Here is a 21877-nt window from a genome sequence, read left to right as displayed (position 1 = left end):
TTACTACTAGTGACTCTGGGAAAGTCATTTTAAATAAGCCTGCGACTCGTCTTCCTTGAAGTGATATATAGATACACTTGTATTCTTCGAAGTGAGAACTGTGGACAAATCATCTATGCTTCAAAATGTCTGGCCCTACTGGAATATTCTGCACTGTGAGAAACGGTTTGAATCCGCTGGCCTTCTTTAAAGCGCCTTTTAAAATAGGAGTCATTCATTGTTGTGCCCTGCGTCAGCGACTGTTGTGGAGATGACAAAAGACTTAAGACTACAGCGGCTGTGTGCCGCCAGGCAATATTAATGGATGGCGTAGGAGGTTGTGAAAGGCTGCCTGGCTGTACGTACCACGCAGAACACCTTCAGAGGTGAACAAGATTGGAGGGTAGAGGTGACAAAGAATAGAACAGCTCATTTTGTTTGGAAAGCTTTTATACAATAGGAAAATGTGCTAAAACTGAATATGTTATACAACTGAAATAGTCATCCATTTTCACTTCTGCTGAAGTGCATTTATAAGACCATTTTAAATCCAGCAAAAGAAAGCGGCCTGGCATGTAGCAAAGTTACAGCAGTATTAAGGTTTTAAACAAAACCAAATACAAGTATTTAAAATAAATACCGCCATTGACCTACTAATGTACTTAGTTAACGATGATTAAACCGTTACGTTAAAATTAAATATATAGGTACAATGTTATTAACTAGTGAAAAGGTCCGGCCATTGAAAAACGGGCGCTAGGGCCTTGACCGCGACCTCCCTTTCCCCAATGCACGCACGGCTGCATTTTCACACGCATGCCCGCGTGCACACAAACACACACATGCCCACTTCCCCTAAGCCCTTCCTCCTCTGCTCTCTGAAGTCCGTCCGCGTGCCATGCATGCGCGCCAGGCACAATGCATGGACATACGGACACAGGAGGACGCAGCGACAGGGAGTTTATTATATAGGACTAGCAGACCCAAGCCCGTTTAAAAAAGGGCTCTAGGGTCTGTGTTTCTCGCCACCACATTCACTGCACACGCGCGCGCACCCGACGCAAACGCGCACCCGCCGCGTGCACACCCGCTGCACCCTGGCCGTCCTCCTGGCTCCCTGGCCCCGTCCCTGTCCTCCTGTCTCTGTGAGGCTGGGTCCGTGCTGCGCACATGCGCAGTAGCAAAAACCACAGACCCAGCTACACAGAGACAGCACACACAGGGACACGGGTTTATTACAGAGGATTGAATCAGTGACATAATGTTCTGTAGCTCTGTACAGAATGACAACCATGTGGAAGTGTCAAAATAAAGATGAAGTACAATATAAATATTTTAATCTTTAATGATTAAACATTCAATTAATAAATATAAATATTACTGCAGACAATTGTTCAAAAGATATGCAGAGGTTACAAGAAACATATGAGAAGAGAGACACCCGCAGAGGCTTAACAACAAATCATGGGGTCCCCAGCAACATTTTGATAAGCCCCCCCCCCCCCATGTTCACAGCTTCTTCTCTCAATCTCTCCCCCCCCCCCCCCCCTCCATGGTAACAAGTGTGGCCACAACAACTGATCTGGAGGGGCTGACCCCAGAGGAAGTGTAGAGGTGGCCATTAACAGTACAATCCCATGGCCAATCGATTGATTCTGATGGCCATAGTAAACAATTGGAGATCATCAGTTGTACCCATTAATGGCTGAATGGCCGCTAACCAATCCGAATTGACCTATTTTTCAGATTGATCCCATCGAACTGATCGGATTGATTAGCAGGAATTAGTCCATTAATATGCATGACCAATCGCTTGCCCTAGTCAATTATGTCATGCAGCCTCTGCCCCAGAGCACTCTGGGAGATCAACTGACATTCCTGCTCACTACAATCTCTCTGTGTCCTCATTCCACTGATGTCCCCTGAGCAAAATTATTCGGCCTACAGGTCAAATACATCTTTGGTGCTCCTCAACATGCTTCAGAAGTACTCGGGACCTGCAAGTCCCGAAGACACAGCCAGGCGCAAATTTTATATGGGGGACAGCAATGGAACGAGGGGGCGTGGTTTACTCGCTTCAGGTTTGCTACAGCTGGCTCCAGCAGGAGTAGGAATACACTTGTGCTTGTAACTACAATTGTGGCATAACTACAATTCATAGGGCCCCCGAGTGAAATTTTGATAGGGACCCCAGTATTCATACTCCTCCTTCTGCCCTCCTTTGGTGCCCTCAGTGGCCGTGGGGACCATCTCATAAGGGTCATAAAACAAGTGTGGCCATCATGATCTTCACACCCATAACAAGTGTGGCCATCATGATCTTCACACCCATAACCAGTGTAGCCACGACAACACCTGGGGCCATATGCAATTCACTTTTTCTCTTGAGTTTCCTCCTAGGATATCATTTTTCATCTTCAATTAAAATTATTCACTTTCTAGCTCTTTGCAATAGAAAAAGTACCAAAAAGTAGGTGAAAAAGTACTGTCCAAATTATTTTGAGTATTTGTTTGCTTGCTGGTGGTGTGAAAGGCATTTTATTCACAAGTAGTGAAAATACCACCTAGGAGAAAACTCAGGTGAAAAAGTGAATTGCATATGGCCCCTGATCTGTAGTATCGTCCCCTGTGTTGGAGGAAGGAAAGGTTAGTAGCTGGGGCTCCAAAACAGCTCTGTGGACCCCTGTGATCCTCTCTAGTTATGCCATAGCTTGTGCTTGATGTGGATGTGAATGCTTTGCTAGTGGTAGCCCTCCACAAACAGGAGAAACTATGGAGGCCCTCAAGGGCCAAAGATGTACAGATGAAAAGATGTGTATTGTGCCTTGCAACCACATCCTGTATCCATATTTCATCACCACTGCTGAAGACAGGATGCAGATGGATCTGTACGCCACAGGCCTCATTTGAAAATCTTTCTCGTGTTTCCCACAAACCATCTGCAAGACTACAGCTGAGGTAATCACATTCCCTGTTCCCAAGGGACTGTTTACAGTGGTTGGGCTGCTGAACGTTGTAATGCAACGCGCACACTGACTCGCACCGCACTTACAAATGTATCTAGTATGTTCTAATGGACTAGTTTAGATCTACAGTGGGATGCGAAAGTTTGTGCAACCTTGATAATCTTCATGATTTTCCTGTATAAACCGTTTGTTGTTATGATAAAAATGTCTGTTAAATATATCATATAGGAGACACACACAATGATATTTGAGAAGTAAAATGAAGTTTATTGGATTTACAGAAAGTGTGCAATAATTGTTTAAATAAAATTAGGCAGGTGCATACATTTGGGCACTGTTGTCATTTTATTGATTCCAAAACCTTTAGAACTAATTATTGGAACCCAAATTGGCTTGGTAAGCTCAGTGACCCCTGACCTACATACACAGGTGAATCCAATTATGCGAAAGAGTATTTAAGAGGGTCAATTGTACATTGCCCTCCTCTTTTAATTTTCTCTGAAGAGTAGCAACATGGGGGTCTCAAAACGACTGTCAAATGACCTGAAGACAAAGATTGTTCACCATCATGGTTTAGGAGAAGGATACAGAAAGCTGTCTCAGAGATTTCAGCTGTCTGTTTCCACAGTTAGGAACATATTGAGGAAATGGAAGACCACAGGCTCAGTTCAAGTTAAGGCTCGAAGTGGCAGACCAAGAAAAATCTCGGATAAACAGAAGCGACAAATAGTGAGAACAGTCGGAGTCAACCCACAGACCAGCACCAAAGACCTACAACATCATTTTGCTGCAGATGGAGTCACTGTGCATCGTTCAACCATTCGGCGCACTTTACACAAGAATATGCTGTATGCGAGAGTGATGCAGAGGAAGCTTTTTTTCTGCCCACAGCACAAACAGAGCCGCTTGAGGTATGCTAAAGCACATTTGGACAAGCCAGCTTCATTTTAGAATAAGGTGCTGTGGACTGATGAAACTAAAATTTTGTTATTTGGGCATAACAAGGGACGTTATGCATGGAGGGAAAACACCGCATTCCAAGAAAAACACCTGTTACCTACAGTAAAATATGGTGGTGGTTCCATCATGCTTTGGGGCTGTGTGGCCAGTGCAGGGACTGGGAATCTTGTCAAAGTTGAGGGACGCATGGATTCCACTCAGTATCAGCAGATTCTGGATACCAATGTCTAGGAATCAATGACAAAGCTGACGCTGCACTGGGGCTGGACCTTTCAACAAGACGACGACCCTAAACACTGCTCAAAATCCACTAAGGCGTTCATGCAGAGGAACAAGTACAACGATCTGGAATGGCCATCTCAGTCCCCGGGCCTGAATATAATTGAAAATCTGTGGTGTGAATTATAGAGAGCTGTCCATGCTTGGAAGCCATCAAACCTGAATGAACTAGAGATGTTTTGTAAAGAGGAATGGTCCAAAATACCTTCAACCAGATTCCAGACTCTCATTGGAACCTACAGGAAGTGTTTAGAGGCTGTAATTTCTGCAAAAGGATGATCTACTATATATTCATTTAATTTCTTTTTTGTGGGGCCCAAATTTATGTACCTGCCGAATTTTGTTTAAACAATTATTGCACACTTTCTGTAAATCCAATAAACTTATTGTCATTTCTAAAATATCACTGTGTGTGTCTCCTATATGATATATTTAACTGACATCGTAACAACCAACGATTTATACAGGAAAATCATGACGATTAACAAGGTTACCCAATCTTTCACATTGCACTGTATATGCTGTAGCACAGTGGGTCGTGATAATACACTGCTGCATGCATTTTTTTGTGCGTTACATTTGTAAAGCATATGAAAATGCACATCAACAGATGTCTGCTGTCGTACTCGCGGGCGCACGTGTGATGTCACACATGTGCCCCTTTACTCCGGCAACCACGGGGGGCGCGTGTATGGAGCAAGGAGTGTGCCCGGAGCCAGCGGACGACAAGCGGCGGCCACGGACAGGTAATGTATAGAGCACTGGGCACCAGGGGGCACATTACACATTAGTGGGACAGCGTTGGGGGTCTCTTCGTGTTTGTTGCTCGTCCCGATATCGCTCGCCATTACCGCCGCACACACGATCGAGCAAGCTTGCCCTACATTGTGCAGCATGTCTGACTAATTAATGCGACCAATTTCGGACCGAAATCTGTCGCATTGTCGGTCGAGCATGCACTGGACGGCACAAATTTTCATCAGATTACGATTATAATAATCAAATCGGACGGTCGCTCGGCTACCAAGTCGTCTGATGTATGGCCACCTTTAGGGCCCTTTCACGCAGTGGCAGTGCGGCAAAATGTCGCACTGCTACCACATACTCCCTACGTTGCCGTATGCTGCGCTGGAAGTGCCCTGTCTAACGTGCTTCAATACCTACGTTACCGCGTGACTCCTGCAGGAAGTCATGTAAGTCTATGGCAACATGCACACTTTAAAAAAAAACACACCACAATTATCTGTGTCGCACATGTGCGGAATTGCCGAGCAGGAAGTGAGCGTCGCTTCCTGCTTGGCCGGATACCAGATAGGGAATATCGCATAGTAACGCGGTTTTCCCTGAAGGCCTGTTCCGTGCGGTGCAGCTGTCGCACCGCCAATATTCAGTGTGAAACCGGCCTCCGGGTCCTTTTACACGATATCAAATGCTTAGTTATAACTGAAAGGACAACAGTTTTTCCTATGGCACAGTTTACACTATATGTGTTCTTACTGAAAGCTTTTTCACAATGCACTGTTATGAAAAGTTATAATGCATCAGTTTTTCAGTGTGTAGTGTAACGGAGGCCTTACACGCACGCGCGTGCACACACACACACACACACACACACACACACACACACACACACGCGCACACGCACACACACACAGACCTGTGCGCACACCCACATACTCAGACACGCACCCACATAGATTCACACATAGACATACATATACACAACACACTTCCATACAGACACACACACATATGCAAGCGCACACAGACACATATGCATGTGCAGACACACACAGACAGATATGCACACACACAATATACACAGACACACACACACACACACACACACACACACACAATATACACAGACACACAAATACATACAGACCAAAGTTGGTTCTGATAACAGTGTAAACTTGGGAACTTGCTTTCCCCCATAGAGGAGGCCTCTGCTGTAATGATGAAAGGGGTGTGCTCGAACTCTGTGACTTGTCTCCTTCATAATATTCAGTGGGTGTTCTCTTAAAATGGTTCGCAGACCATAGAGGGAGGATCGCTTTCTTTGTATTCTCTTCAACTCCCCTTGCAACTAATAACTACCTTTCCGCCACACAGAAATCTTTTAAATTACTGACATGGGGAAGCGAATGGAGGCAGTTTCATTATCTATTGGCTGGTTTCCTCTTGGTAAATGTTAAAAGAAAAAAGAAGGATCATCCCTCCACTGTCTTGTCCCGAGAACATCCGTGATTTGTTATTTATATGTTGTAGAAGGGGGCGAGGAAGAAGGAGCCTGCATTAAATAATGCCACATCTATTTCTCTTTCATTGTGAATTCTTTATGGGGTGATGAGTGACTCCTATGTGGTTTCTACTATAGACATACCATATCTGGCTCTCAACAGAAGGAATTATTTTATCTTAACCACTTTTCCCCCAAGGGGTTTTGACCCTAGTGGACCAGAGCAATTTTCACCAGTCAGCGCTCCTCCCTTTTGTTAGACAATAACTTTTTACTACTTATCACAACAAAATGAGCTATACCTTGTTTCTTTCGCCACCAATTAGGCTTTCTGTAGGTAGTACACTTTGCTAAGTATTATTTTATTGTAAATGCATTTTAACGAGAGAAATAAGAAAAAAAAATGGAAAAAATTATTTCTCAGTTTTCGGCCATTATAGTTTTAAAATAAAGCTATCTTCTGAGGATAAAACCCACAGATTTTATTTGCCCATTTGTCCTGGTTAATAAATCACCGTTTGTGATCGTTATCCTTTGATGAGCCATCATCGGACGTACCTTACTCTTCGGACTAGAAAGACGCTCCTGACCATAAGACGCACCTAGGTTTAGAAGACAAAAAACCAGGGGAAATATATATATACTGTACACACACTAAACCTGGTGCATCCATGGTGATGGGGCTTCTTGTGGATTATGCCTTTGTACCTCATATGTCTCCCTGTGTCCTCCTCTGTCCCCCTTGTATCCCTATGTGTCCGCCTCTGTCCTCCACTGTGTCACCTTGTGTCCTCCTCTATGCCTGTTTGTGTCTTCCTCTATGCCCCTTTGTGTCCCCCTTGTGTCCTCCTCTATGCCCCTTTGTGTCCCCCTTGTGTCGTCCTCTATGCCCCTTTGTGTCCCCCTGTGTCCTCCTATTCATGGGCAAAATACAGGGAGCCCCCTGACATTGCGATGGGTTGGAGGTTCATATTGGTAGGCCTTCACCAGTCAGAACTTCCTGCATTTGGACTATAAGAAGCAGTGACTTTTTTTCCCCACTTTAGGGGGAGGAAAAGTGAGTCTTATAGTCCAAAAAATACAGTAGTTCATTTCAACCAACGTTTGTCTGATGTGTGTACTTAGCTTTAGCTTAGTTTTGATTTTTTTATATGGCTGGATTAAAAAAAAGCTGGGGACGCCTGAAATTTCTTAACGACTAACTTTGAAATGTTACTTCTCAGAAGGTATAAATCGAACCTGTACTTTACATGAATTTTGGGGGCACTAAGAGGGCTGTAACTACACCTCATGGGACCTCCTCCCAAAAAGACTTTTATGACAACTCCCCTCCTCCCCTCCAGGGCCGGCCTTAGGTTTCACAGCGCCCTGAGCGAAACCGGATTTTGTTGCCCCCCCCCCATAAGTAGCATGGTTGTCCCCATATAGGTAGCATAGTTGCCCCCAGTGTAGGTAGTATAGTTGCCCCATATAGGTAGCATAGCTGCCCTCAGTGTAGCTAGTACAGTTTCCCCCGGTGTAGTAGCATGGTTGCCCCCAGTGTAGGTAGTATGCCCCCAGTGTAGGTAGTATGCCCCCAGTGTAGGTAGTATGCCCCCAGTGTAGGTAGTTTGCCCCCAGTGTAGGTAGTTTGCCCCAGTATGCCCCCAGTGTAGGTAGTATGCCCTCAGTGTAGGTAGTATGCCCCCAGTGTAGGTAGTATGCCCCCAGTGTAGGTAGTATGCCCCAGTATGCCCCCAGTGTAGGTAGTATATCCCAGTGTAGGTAGTTTGCCCCAGTGTAGGTAGTATGCCACCAGTGTAGGTAGTATGCCACCAGTGTAGGTAGTTTGCCCCCAGTGTAGGTAGTTTGCCCCCAGTGTAGGTAGTTTGCCCCCAGTGTAGGTAGTATGCCCCCAGTGTAGGTAGTATGCCCCCAGTGTAGGTAGTATGCCCCCAGTGTAGGTAGTTTGCCCCCAGTGTAGGTAGTTTGCCCCCAGTGTAGGTAGTTTGCCCCCAGTGTAGGTAGTTTGCCCCCAGTGTAGGTAGTTTGCCACCAGTGTAGGTAGTTTGCCCCAGGCAACCCCCCCCCCCCTTTATGTGGCAGCGGGCCGGGCAGAGACTGACTCACCTGACATCCAGCTCCAGCGCGACGTCACTCTTCTCTCCCCGCCTCCGCTCCATCTGTAGTTAGAGCAGGCTACGAGAAAATGGCAGCTGTTTGTCTGCATTTGTGGACATCGGTGGCCATTTTCTTGTAGTCCTGCTCTAAATATAGACGGAGAGGACACAGGGAGGCGGCGAGGGGCGACAGGGCGCATGCGCCCTTGAGAGCATGGCGCCCTGAGTGACCGCACAGGTCGCTCATAGCAAAAGCCGGCCCTGCTCCCCTCCTCTCCCCAGTGATCACATTTCCTTCCCTTGTGGTGTCCTCAGGAACGGAAAGTCCACCTGCCTGGAAGCATCTAAAAAGTGTGCCTATAGTGACTTCCTCCACTAATAACACGTGTGATCACAACTCTCTTGGAAGTAGGGAGGGTGTGCTGTTTGGACACCCCACAACCCTGGGCTTCATAGTGGTTGCAGAGGATGCTCCCTCTATTGTTAACCTCTGACATTTGGAGGAGTTTCTTGTTTATATATACAAAAATGTATACATACAATAAAGCCTCCTTTTTTCTAGGCTCAGCCCTTCTCTTGCTAATTGGTGCTGTGGAATGGACCAATCCCTGCTTGTCCCTGCCCACTCTGCCCCTTCCTGTGTACATACATCCACCTTAACCTTTCCATCTATGCGACCTAGTTGGGTGGAAGAGCCCAACAACCTGCCTGTCCGAAGCTGTCCCTTTCCATGTTCTCTGGGGACATGCAGGGATACAGTGTGATGTCAATGGGGTCATGAGGCCATTTTAGGTCACACAGGAATCAGAGGCCTAATTTATAAAGACCACTGCAATTAAAACTCTGTACAGACACATCCCTAACCCTGAGGCTAGTGTTGTGTTCTATTGCTATGAAGTGGGGCAGAGGGAAGCTTCCATCAGTCAGGGATTGAAGATAGCATTGTGATTAGTTGTGCTCGGGCATAAGGGGTCATTAAAGTGAACCTCCGGACTAAAAATCTACTCAGCAGAACTGAAAAGGCTTGGTGTTTCTTTAACAGTTTCACAGCATCAGAACTTTGTTTTTCTTACCAAAGCATCATTTTTAGCTGCATTTTTACCTAAGCTCCACCCATCAAAGAAAAAAAGCCCGGACTTTCTTTCCCTGATGCTGTGCAGAGCATGATGGGATTTCCTATGTTGTTCACGTTGCCTAGCAACTGGGAGAGGTGCTCAGGACACAGGACAGTTGGAACGGTGTCTCATGCTCCCTGTCACCTCCTTTCAACCAAAAAGATGGCTGCCCTCATGAAATCAAACATTTGCCTGTTCTTTTAAAACAGGGTGGGTAAGAGATTATATTACCTAGCTATTTTAATTAACATAACTAATGTAACTTAATGACAGTATATTTGTTTAGGCTGGAGTTCCTCTTTAAGGATCTGATAGCATGAATCTTTAACGATGCAGTCACCTGAAGCAGTCATTATTGGCCGATTTGGCCGATGGATATCTCTGTTTTCAAAGTTTTATTGAAGTTTTAAGGTTTTAAACAATTTGAACAGTGCGTAACATATCAGCACAGAGGGAACAAAAGGAATATCTTGAACAGGTATGCTCATCATATAAACATTACATAACAGGGGGGATGGGGGTAATGATCAGTAGTACAGCTAGATAGTCATTTGTATCATTAAAATCTAAACACTACCATCAGGAAACTTCAAATAGCCCTCAGAGGACATAGTCCAGCTATCTGGGGCTTGCTAAAGAGAATCGAAGGGATGGGGGAGGGCCCAAACAAGTAGCGGGCCATTCAATTACAATCCTGGGTGCCCGTCGTCCTGCGATCGACAAGCAGGCCAGGAAAGGTTATATCAATTAGCTTCATTTGGGGGTCATCTGGGTAAGAAGGGGGAGAGAGAAAGAGAAGAAGAGGAAAGAGGAAGAGAGAAGGAAGAGAAGACAAGAGGAAAGGTCCACCTCACAGCCTTGTGATGAAAGAAGATTCCAGACTTGGATGTTCTAGACGGATCCAGGGATCCCAAATTCTCTCAAACTTCTTGTGGGTATCTCTGAGGATACTGGTTAGCTTCTCGCTGACCATAATTGAGTTAATTCTAGATTTTACTTCGGTAATGGAGACCGAGGGCTTTTTCCAATTTCGTGCAATTGTCATGGTAGCTGCAGAGAGTACTACTGAGGCTAATTTATTTTGCGTTGAAGTAAGGGATCCTATTTTCCCATGTAATAAAGCTTGCCAGGGGTCTCTAGCTATGGGCTGACGAAAGAGGGAGGAAAGTAACTTATATACTTGGCACCAGAAACGTGTGAGTCGTGGACAGGTCCACCAAGTGTGTAACATGTCACCGGGTACTCTACAGCCTCGGAAGCAATATGGGTTTGCAGATGGGAATACCTTGGCTATGCGTGCGGGGACTAGGTACCAACGGGTCATAATCTTATAGGCAGCTTCAACTATATGTAAGTTACAGGAACAGCTGGAGACTCTGCTCCAGATATCCAGCCAGTCTTCTCTATCTTTAGGGCTGTTGAGGTCGGCTTCCCATCTGGAGGTGTATAGATGTGTTACAGGGGGGGATGGGCGGGTCAAAAGGCCATATATTGGCCGATGGATATCTCATGTGTGTATGTACATTTAGTTTATCTTTTTGTATTATATGTTTTAAACCTAACTGGATGTCTCCAAAATTAAATTATATCTGTACAATTTCTACTCTAGCTAATGGCTTATTGTTAGCAGATGTATTCCTAAAGCTTGGTACACACATCCATTATTTATTGACCAATTTGACCACTTCAATGTACTAGGATAGCTTATATTATATCTCTTCATAGTGTTCAAAATCTGTTGGCCCGCAAACTACATGGAGGTGGTAAAATTGGATGTGTGTACCAGGTTTAAAGGACAACTGTAGAGAGAGGCTGACATATTTATTTCCTTTAAAAAAAAATACCAGTTGCAGCCCTGCTGACCTATTTGACTGCAGTGGTGTCTGAATCACACCAGAAACAATCATGCAGCTAATCTTGTCAGATCTGACGACAATGTCAGAAACGCATGATTTGCTGCATGCTTGTTCAGGGTCTATGGCTAAAAGTATTACAGGCAGAGGATCAGCAGGGCTGCCAGGCAACTGGTATTGCTTAGGAGATAAATAGGGCAGCCTGCATATCTCTCTTACTAGAGTTGTCCTTTAAAACCCAACTAAACCAAGAACGTTTCCCAGCTGTAGATGGTGGAGAAGGGAGATAACTACTGCTGGTTTCTTATTGCTATCTATTTCCTTGTTGGGAAGACATCCTGTAACTACCTGTGTTTGGAGACCGCAGTGAATGGGAAGGGAAGTAAGTGAAACTATAGCAGAACAGATACGAATAGCAACTGAAAACTTTCCACTCATCTGCATTTTAGCAAATAAAGTTTTACTTTTGACTGTGTCAGTTTTTAGTAGATTTTCAGTCACTTCCTGTTCTTTGTGACACCCATTTGAGAGAAACTTTCCTTCCTGCGTATGTTTGCGGAAATAGAGACACAGCAAAGGATCTCACCTGTACCTGTTTGACTCAGCAACAGTAAAGATTTTAGCCCAAGCCCATGATAGTTGCATTGTAAAATTCAGGGCCAGTCCCTCTAATATTTATTAGACCGGTAATCCTTCTTTTCTGCCTAAAATGACATGCTGCATCTTGCTGATGCTCTGTCCATCATCTCCTAGCCCAGGGGCTGGGAAGGGAATTTAAATAATCAGGAAACAATCTTCAGACTCATAATCCATTATCTATATACCAAGGAAATTGTTGGAAAGCTTAGTTAGTAAAAATAATTATTTAAGTCCCTTAGTTACAATGGTGAAATGTATAGGATTTTCACACAGGTGAGCACATTGAAACCAAGCAGGTACAGGATCTTCTCAAAAATTTAGCATATTGTGATAAAGTTCATTATTTTCTGTAATGTACTGATAAACATTAGACTTTCATATATTTTAGATTCATTACACACAACTAAAGTAGTTCAAGCCTTTTATTGTTTTAATACTGATGCTTTTGGCATACAGCTCATGAAAACCCAAATGGCATATAGCTCATGAAAACCCAAATTTCCTATCTCAAAAAATTAGCATATTTCATCCGACCAATAAAAGAAAAGTGTTTTTAAAACAAAAAAAGTCAACTTTCAAATAATTATGTTCAGTTATGCACTCAATACATGGTCGGGAAACCTTTTGCAGAAATGACTGCTTCAATGCGGCGTGGCATGGAGGCAATCAGCCTGTGGCACTGCTTAGGTGTTATGGAGGCCCAGGATGCTTCGATAGCGGCCTTAAAGAGAAACTCCAACCTAGAATTGAACTTTATCCCAATCAGTAGCTGATACCCCCTTTTACATGAGAAATATGATTTTCACAAACAGACCATCAGGGGGCGCTGTATGACTGATTTTGTGCTGAAACCCCTCCCACAAGAAGCTCTGAGTACCGCGGTACTGCCACAATGTAACAATGTTCACAGACAGGAATTAGCTGTTTACAGCTGTCTGTAACAGCCAGAACAGCTAGAAACAGCTACATAACCTGCCCACAGTAACAATGTCACCATGTAATACATGTCAGAATGTGAATCTGGGAGAGGAAAGATTTTACAATGAGCAAACACTGACTAAATCATTTATCCATAATTATGGTAAAAAATGAAGCACTTTTTTTTTTACTACATTTTCACTGGAGTTCCTCTTTAAGCTCATCCAGAGTGTTGGGTCTTGCGTCTCTCAACTTTCTCTTCACAATATCCCACAGATTCTCTATGGGGTTCAGGTCAGGAGATTTGGCAGGCCAATTGAGCACAGTAATACCATGGTCAGTAAACCATTTACCAATGGTTTTGGCACTGTGAGCAGGTGCCAGGTCATGCTGAAAAATGAAATCTTCATCTCCATAAAGCTTTTCAGCAGATGGATGCATGAACCCACTTTTGAACCAGAAACAGCGGCAGAAGCGCCTGACCTGGGCTACAGAGAAGCAGCACTGGACTGTTGCTCAGTGGTCCAAAGTACTTTTTTCAGATGAAAGCAACTTTTACATGTCATTCGGAAATCAAGGTGCCAGAGTCTGGAGGAAGACTGGGGAGAGGGAAATGCCAGAATGCCTGAAGTCCAGTGTACCCACAGTCAGTGATGGTCTGGGGTGCCATGTCAGCTGCTGGTGTTGGTCCACTGTGTTTTATTAAGGACAGGGTCAATGCAGCTAGCTATCAGGAGATTTTGGAGTACTTCATGCTTCCATCTGCTGAAAAGCTTTATGGAGATGAAGATTTCATTTTTCAGCAGGACCTGGCACCTGCTCACAGTGGCAAAACCACTGGTAAATGGTTTACTGACCATGGTATTACTGTGCTCAATTGGCCTGCCAACTATCCTGACCTGAACCCCATAGAGAATCTGTGGGATATTGTGAAGAGAAAGTTGAGAGACGCAAGACCCAACACTCTGGATGAGCTTAAGGCTGCTATCGAAGCATCCTGGGCCTCCATAACACCCGAGCTGTGCCACAGGCTGATTGCCTCCATGCCACGCCGCATTGAAGCAGTCATTTCTGCAAAAGGATTCCCGACCAAGTATTGAGTGCATAACTGAACATAATTATTTGAAGGTTGACTTTTTTTGTTTTAAAAACACTTTTCTTTTATTGGTCGGATGAAATATGCTAATTTTTTGAGATAGGAAATTTGGGTTTTCATGTGCTGTATGCCAAAATCATCAATATTAAAACAATAAAAGGCTTGAACTACTTCAGTTGTGTGTAATGAATCTAAAATATATGAAAGTCTAATGTATGAGCATTTGAATGTATGCTTTTTACCCTTCTCTTTTCATAACTAGGGTTATACAGGTGGCAGCCATTACTTCTGAGCTTAGTAGGAGATTTTAGATCATGGGTGTGTTTGTCATCAGCTACTCACTCTCACACAGGGGCATCGTCTATGTGAAATCTCACACAAGCTGAGATCACCTCCCCTGTGACATCATCAGTAGCAGCCTGTGTTTTTTTATCTCCTCGACCAGTTTGCCGGAAAAATCCCGGCAATTTGAAAGGGAGGGAGGGGTTCCTCCAATAAATGTAAAATATTTTATAGTTGTCATCATGCAGCTGAAAAAAGGCTGCTATTTATCATTATAGTTTAGAAAATAGATTGTATTTCTGAAATCTTGTATTTTTAATTTGGGTCAACTTTAAAGGATCACGTCACATAAAAAATAGGTAGCAACAAACTCAATGCAACATAAAAAGTAATTTTCTAAATTATGATCAAACTTTGGAAAGTCTTAGCAAAACTACAAGAAGACTTATAAAATGAAAATAATGAGACAGAATATAAAAGAAAACAACTTATATTGCTACCTTAGGAACTTGGTTTTTAAATATGTATTCCATGAGGATATATTATTATTATTTTTGCAAATAAGGTATTGTAATCATTGATAGGGTACAATGAGAAAGCAAAAAACAGAAAATATACACCTTTATTTCCAACTACAATATTGTCACCATACATTGTACTAGAAACATAATCTAAATGTTGTAATAACCAGGATGGATAAGCAAATAAAATGTGTGGGTTTAACTTATAGTTGGCACTGTTTATTGTAAAGCTATAATGATGTAAATGGAGAAATAGTATGTTTTTCTATTTTTTGATTTATTTTCCCTGTAAAATGCATAGAAAAAGTAATTGCTCAACAAAATTTTCACACACTAAAAGTCCAATTTGTCCTGAAAGAAACATTAACTAGATCATTTAGGTGTGATAAGTAGTAATACAGTTATTGGCAAATGAATGGGAGCAGCGCCGATATGTGAAAATTGCTCTGCTCTTGAAGTGGTTACACTGTACACTAAAAAACTGATGTGTTTTAACTAATCAGCTGTTCCACAGCAGTGCATTGTGAAAAAGCCTTCAATTTTTCAGCGTACCATGTGAAAGAGGTCATAGGGAAATATGGACATTAAAGTACCCCTGACCCGGTTCCCCAAACCCCTCTACATACATTGTTATACTGATGATGCTGTGACTAACTCACAGCACCATCCTCCCCTCTCCAGTACCCCCAGTACTGAGGCACAACGTTGATTATGAGCAGGGAGGAAGGGACAGTTCTTCCTTCTCACTGTGCGTCCATAACTGTGTCCCCTCCACCTGCCGCTTTACTTCCATATATATGTTTCATTGCACACAGCGTGCAGGTGAGCTGCGCTGTGTGCGGGCTTGTGATAATTGAGGTCGGAAACCGATCCGACCTCAAGTACCACAAGCGGACACAGCGCGCAGCTCCCCTGTGCGCTGTGTGTAATTAACTAAAGCGGCAGGTGGAGGGGGCAGAGTTATGGACGCACAGCAGGGAAGAAGAACTGTCACTTCCTCCCCAGTCATAATTGTTGCCAAACGGGCCACAGGGGGCGTTGGTGGTGGTGGTGGGGGGCGGCGGGGGATGGATGATGGATGATGGTGATGCGTGCTGTGGCTTTGTCACAGCAGCAGCAATAAAACTATTTAAAAACTATTTATGACCAGGTCAGAGGTACTTAAATTAACCACTTGAGGATCACAGTGTTAAACCCCCCTAAAGACCAGGCCATTTTTTGCTAAATTGACCACTGCTGCTTTAAGGCCTCGCTGCTGAGTCGCACAACTCTGCACACAAGTGATTTAAAATCCCCCCCTTTTCTCCCCCCCAACAGAGCTCTCTTTTGGTGGAGTCTGATCACTCCCCCAGTGTTTATTTTTTCCCCAGTACAGCGCTGCCTTAGATCACAGCACTGTACTAGGCTAACATTCTCCGAGCAGCGATCGCCGATGGGAGACTGAAGGCGGAGCGGAGATGCGCACACATGGGTGCGCGCATCTCCTGCAAAATCCAGCCCTAGGACTTGACGTTAATTGGCGTTAGGCGGTCCTGGGGCTGCCGCCGCGTGATGACGCGGTCTTTAGGTAGTTAAATTCTCCTGGACTGCACATCAGTTGTTCGTTCATTTATAACTTAAAGCAACAGACGCAGTGTAAAAGGAGCCTAAACGCTGCAGATCGAAACTGTGGTCAGGGTGTCTCAGCACTCTGTAGGAAAGACACTGGAGACAAAAGAACGGGAGCACAGTAGTGCAATATGTTATAATTCACAAATGGAAAAATAAATAGGAATGCTACTCACAAAGGAAGGTTGCATGGGGCAACCGACCACAGGAAGCAGGTGGAGACAATGAACCCGACTCCACTCGGGGTGGTCCTGGCCAGGAAATGGAGGTGGTCGCACTCTCTTAGGAAAAAAGGGGACAGACCTCCACCGAGGTGTGGGCCACCCCTCGGACGGAGAGAGTATGGGGGTATACTAAGCACAATTGGGGGAAAGGGGCGCCGTGGTTGGATAAAAGCGTCTAAAATCAGTTTAAAAACGACAAAAGGTATGAGGTAGCTTACCTCAATGACGAAATCTCTGTAATTTATACAAAAGATTTTTTATTTAGCGCAGGCAACGCGTTTCGCGGGTCTAAGCACGCTTCTTCCGGCCATTAGCAGTGGCAAAAGAAAAAGTCCATATGGCAAAGGCCGCGATTGGCCTGAGGAAGCGGGCTTAGACCTGCGAAACGCGTTGCCTGTGCTAAATAAAAATCTTTTGTATAAACTACAGAGATTTCGTCATTGAGGTAAACTGATTTTAGATGCTTTTATCCAACCAGGGTGCCTCTTTCCCCCAATTGTGCTAAACGCTGAAGAATTGATACATTTTAACTGATAAGTAGTTCCATACTGCACATCAGTTGTCTGTTCAGGTATAACTGACAGCAACTGTTTACCTATGGCTCAGTTCACATCAAACACATTTTAACTGAAAGCTTTTTCACAATGCACTGCTGCAGAACAACTGATTAGTTAAACGCATCCGCTTTTCTGTGTACAGTATGAAAAAGGCCTGAGGAAGGGGCCACACTTGAAGGCAGCAGAAAAATGGCAGGGTTTTTCCACGGTCGAATCTGCATTCTTGGCCAGCAGCAGGGAATCGCATGCATAGTGGTACGAACACACTAGGCAGAATCGCTTAGGCGAACTTCCCATTTTCATGTGCATTTTTGCATTTGGAATGTGAAAATACGCAATTCCATTGACTTGCACTGTGTGCAATTCGCAAGTCCGTTCCCAAAAAAACATACCTGTAGGCCATTTTCTTTTATGCAGAAAATTCAGATGCAAAAATTCGCACAGCACCGCCTGTCAAATGCAATGTCATTGACTTGCATTAGATGTGCAGCAAAATCGCACATGTATTTTGTGTGAAAATTGTGAAAGAGGCCCAATGCATTGTATACAGCTTGGAATGTGGCCAATCCAATTCACTGGCAGCTGATTTTTATTCTCTTAGTCCCAGTTTGCATTAAATTTAAATTATTAGCATCTCATACAGACCATCTCTTGCTCCCACTTTTTGCACTGGGACTGATTGTCCGAGCCAGAGCACTCTCTGCACAGTTTGTGTGTTCTTCCTGGATCTGCATGGGTTTCCTCCAACATCCCAAAAACATACAGATAAGTCATTTGGCTTCCCCACAAATTGGCCCTAGACTACAATGACATGACAATTGTAGGGATCTCTGAGGTACAGTTAGTGACAAGACTATATGCACTCAGTAAAGCCCTGCGGAAGATGTCAACGCTATGTAAATGCTAAACAATAATAATTGTTGTCATAGTTGTTGAGCAGCTCTCTGTGTGACTGTCAACAAAAGTCACCACTTGCTTATTTTTGCCCAGAATGCCGATCACCAGGGGTGGAGTCCCAAAACAGTGTATAAGGCAGGGGTCACACTTGACAAAAATCAAATGCGTTTTCCACAATATGAATACACATGGGAAAACGCACATAATGCTTCCCAATATACGATCGCAGTGCATTGGGAGCAATGTATATTTTCCAGCATTGGTAAAAAAAAAAGATACTGCTGCTTTTTTTCATACATCACATGCGATATGCTATTGGCATAAAAGGTAGAAAACCGAGAGCCCAATATAGTGTAGCTTGTATTGGAGGAATGCGAATGATAATGATGAAACGTAAGTATTGTACTTACAAACCAGGGTTACCTCCAAGGCAACCACTGAAAAGGCAGGTGGGGAGACCAAGCCTGTCCCCACTCAGGATTAAGACGTCGCTCTCTGTGGATAGAGGAAAAAAAGAGGGTGTACCACCCTTCCACCAAGGGTGGATTCTTGATGTGTAGAGCTGTACAGAGGCGCCAGTAGGATAAAAGTCACTAAAACGTTTAAAACGTTCGGGATGCGGTGGTGGACCAGCCAACCCAAAACAGACACAGGTACTGTCGATTCAAGTAATAAATAATTTATTTATATACTCCAAAGACAAGTTGCAACGCGTTTCACGGGCAAAATCCCGCTTCCTCAGGCAATAAACAACTGGAGTGATACACAGCACGGAGTCCAAAATACGCTTGGCACCAAGGTATTCTCAGCGGAGAAATAACTTGCGGGCGGGTCCGGTCGATGAAATTTGAGTGACAAACCTTAGGAACCGGGAGAGGAAAAAGAAAACACTAGAAGCGCCAGACAGTGTAGTACTTTCAGGCAATTAAATACTGTGTGAAACAAATACTACTTACAAACCCGAGTTGCTATCAGGCAACCACAGTATTAGGCACGTGGAGAATTCCATCTCCACACAGGTTGGGTGTCCTCTTCAGGATAGGTTGTCGCACTTTAGAAAAAGGACCACTAGATAATAATCTCAGGGGACTTCCCTGGAGGAGGGGGAAACTGTACACAAAATGGGAGGAGGCGCCAGTTTGTGTTGCATACTTCATTGAGGCGTCTCCTCCTATTTTGTGTAACTTCTAAGGCTGTTTGTGGGCTCTGCTGAGCTGAAAGACTGGATTCCACAGCTCCCTCAAGGTTAATATACTTGTATTAACATTGAGTCTCAAGAAACCAGAAAGCACACTTATCCAGCATCAGCCTAAATATCTCTGTCTATACCGAATAACTGAGATTTTACTGTATAATGTATTGCAAGGTTTCAGTTCTATTTCTTTTTTGTTTTTAGACCCCTCCATTGCTCACTGTTCTGTCAATGGCTGGATGGACAAATAAGCTGGCAGCATTAGTCATTCCTGTCTAGTGTCAGGCTTGCAGATTAGATGGACAGGAAACGGAAGGAAAGCTGCCTGTAACTCTATTGCTTCTGGATTACAAAGTCTTAAAGCAGACCTGAACTCAGAACTTCCTCCCTGTTCTAAAAGATAAGCAACAGCATAATAACCTTTAAAGAAAAACATTCCCTTATTATAGCTTATAGAATACCTACTGAGATTCTGCAGAGTTGATACTTCCTGGTATCCTGGGAGCACAGAAAGGGTTAACCTCCTGTGTTTACATATTAGCTCAGAATTCGGCAGAGTCGGCAAAGAGCTGACAGCTCAAATTGCGTTACTTGCTGAGAAGGCAGAATTAGACACACATCGGGTGGATTCCTCTATGTTCTCCTTGTCTCTTGTGCAAGAGTCCTCTTTAACACATGTATACATTAGGCTAGAGTTCCTATATTATTCATGTTATTCCTATATTTTTTTTAGCTAGAGTCTCATTTTACTTGTTGGTTACTCAACAGATCATGGCTAAATAGAACTGGCTTGATTGCCTTTTTTGAAAGATTTCTCTACAGTGTATGGGAGCATTCAGGAGTCTGTACGTGCCACGGCTATCGGCAATCAGGGGAGCTGCTGGACAGAGTGTGACTGCTTCCCATGTGCTAAGACGTCAGTAATGGTCTCCTTCCTCAAACATCTGCAGTGGAGGTCAGGCTGGGGTTAGAACACACATGCGGTGAAATCAGTAGGGTCCCTAAGCACTCAGCCCTGACCCTATTTTTCATATCTGATAAATAAAACTGTTTTGAAGTTTTTTTTTTCCTCCCACCATGTGTTCATCTGATGGCAATTCTCATAAATGATGGGTATTTTTAATCAATAAAATATATTTTACTGTAATTTATAAGCATACAAGTTCTTTTTCCTTTGTACAACATATGCAGTGAATATAAGAAATAAACTGAAGACGTGCCTTTGTGAATATGAAGTGCCAGCCTAGTGATGATTTCAACCAAAGACCACTTAATTACTCATTGTAGCGCAGTATGATGGCCTAATGGTTAGTAACATTGCCTCACAGCATTGGACTCCATCCCTTGTTTTTGTGGGGTTTACCCAGGTGCTCTAGTTTCCTCCTACACCTCAAAAGCATAGTGATAAATTTATTGGTTTCACTTCAAAGTAGCCTTAAATTATGGTAGTGAGGGAATACTGCTGTATTTGTGGTAGGGATTGCCGTTTACAATCCATTTTTGTAATCGCCCACATCCTCTGAAGCACTTACTTTTTTCCCTATGTGCTGAAGGTGATGTGGGCGATGGTGACAGTGCTACTGCTGGCATCTGGAAGGTCTCTAGCGATCTGGCATTGGATGGGGGAGGAAGGCAGCACCAGCTTACCTCTCCCCCTTGCACGCAATCCAGCATAATATCGTTATTATGCAGCGCAGAATATCTGTGAAGAAGATCAAGGTATTGGACTTTGTCTGATCCACATTGGGAGATGCAGTGCATGACAATGGCGTCCCTACAAGCCTAAATGTGCCCACGGAAAATTTACATTACGTGGAGCAGGGGCTGTTTGCAAGCAAAGTGTTGGACTTTAGTCTGACACTTTGATCTGCAGAGGGTTACACTGAGTTTATCTGGGAACAGCGCCCCCTAGCGGCAGTCAGTTTTACAATGTTGGACTATGTCCGACATTGGGGTTGTGCAAGAAAATGCCAATTTTGGATATAGTCTGACATGGGACCGGAAAGGGTTAAGGATAATGGTACCTAGTCATGGTGCCAGCTTAGGCTCCATCTGGTCTTCGGGGTATAGACAAACTGGGTATGAGAAGCAGAGAAGATTGTACTCAGGCCCCTGCACACTCATCGTGCCCGAGGCATTTGCCTAAGTTGCCTTGTAGATCATTTAGCTTTACCTGCAATGCCTGTCCTCCCACTCTCCTCTTATATGTACAGAATCCTCTTTCCTCCATCTGCAGTAGGTCACCTTTACAATGTACAACAACTCCCCCATGAGCAGCCTCAGAAACAATATCGATTAACATTTTTTTTTCAACTGAAATAGGAATAGTTTGGGAAGTGCTGCTAAGTACTGGTATATACATTTGAATGATTTTTGCTTTGTTTACTGTTATCAAATTCCTTTCACACTTTACTGATGCCAAATCTGACAGACCAGTGAACTATGAGGGG

General features: G+C 43.8%; 1 protein-coding gene across 1 annotated transcript in view; it reads left to right on the top strand.

The window, feature by feature from the left end:
- The window catches only part of SLC25A12 (solute carrier family 25 member 12), a 194416-nt gene that overhangs the window by 109221 nt on the left and 63318 nt on the right, over positions 1-21877 (top strand). The gene's annotated exons all lie outside the window — the stretch shown is intronic.

This window comes from Hyperolius riggenbachi, chromosome 7 (assembly GCF_040937935.1).
Source record: "Hyperolius riggenbachi isolate aHypRig1 chromosome 7, aHypRig1.pri, whole genome shotgun sequence".
NCBI lineage: Eukaryota > Metazoa > Chordata > Amphibia > Anura > Hyperoliidae > Hyperolius > Hyperolius riggenbachi.
Note: the sequence above shows the minus strand (reverse complement) of the source record. Positions and strands in the feature narration are given on the sequence as shown.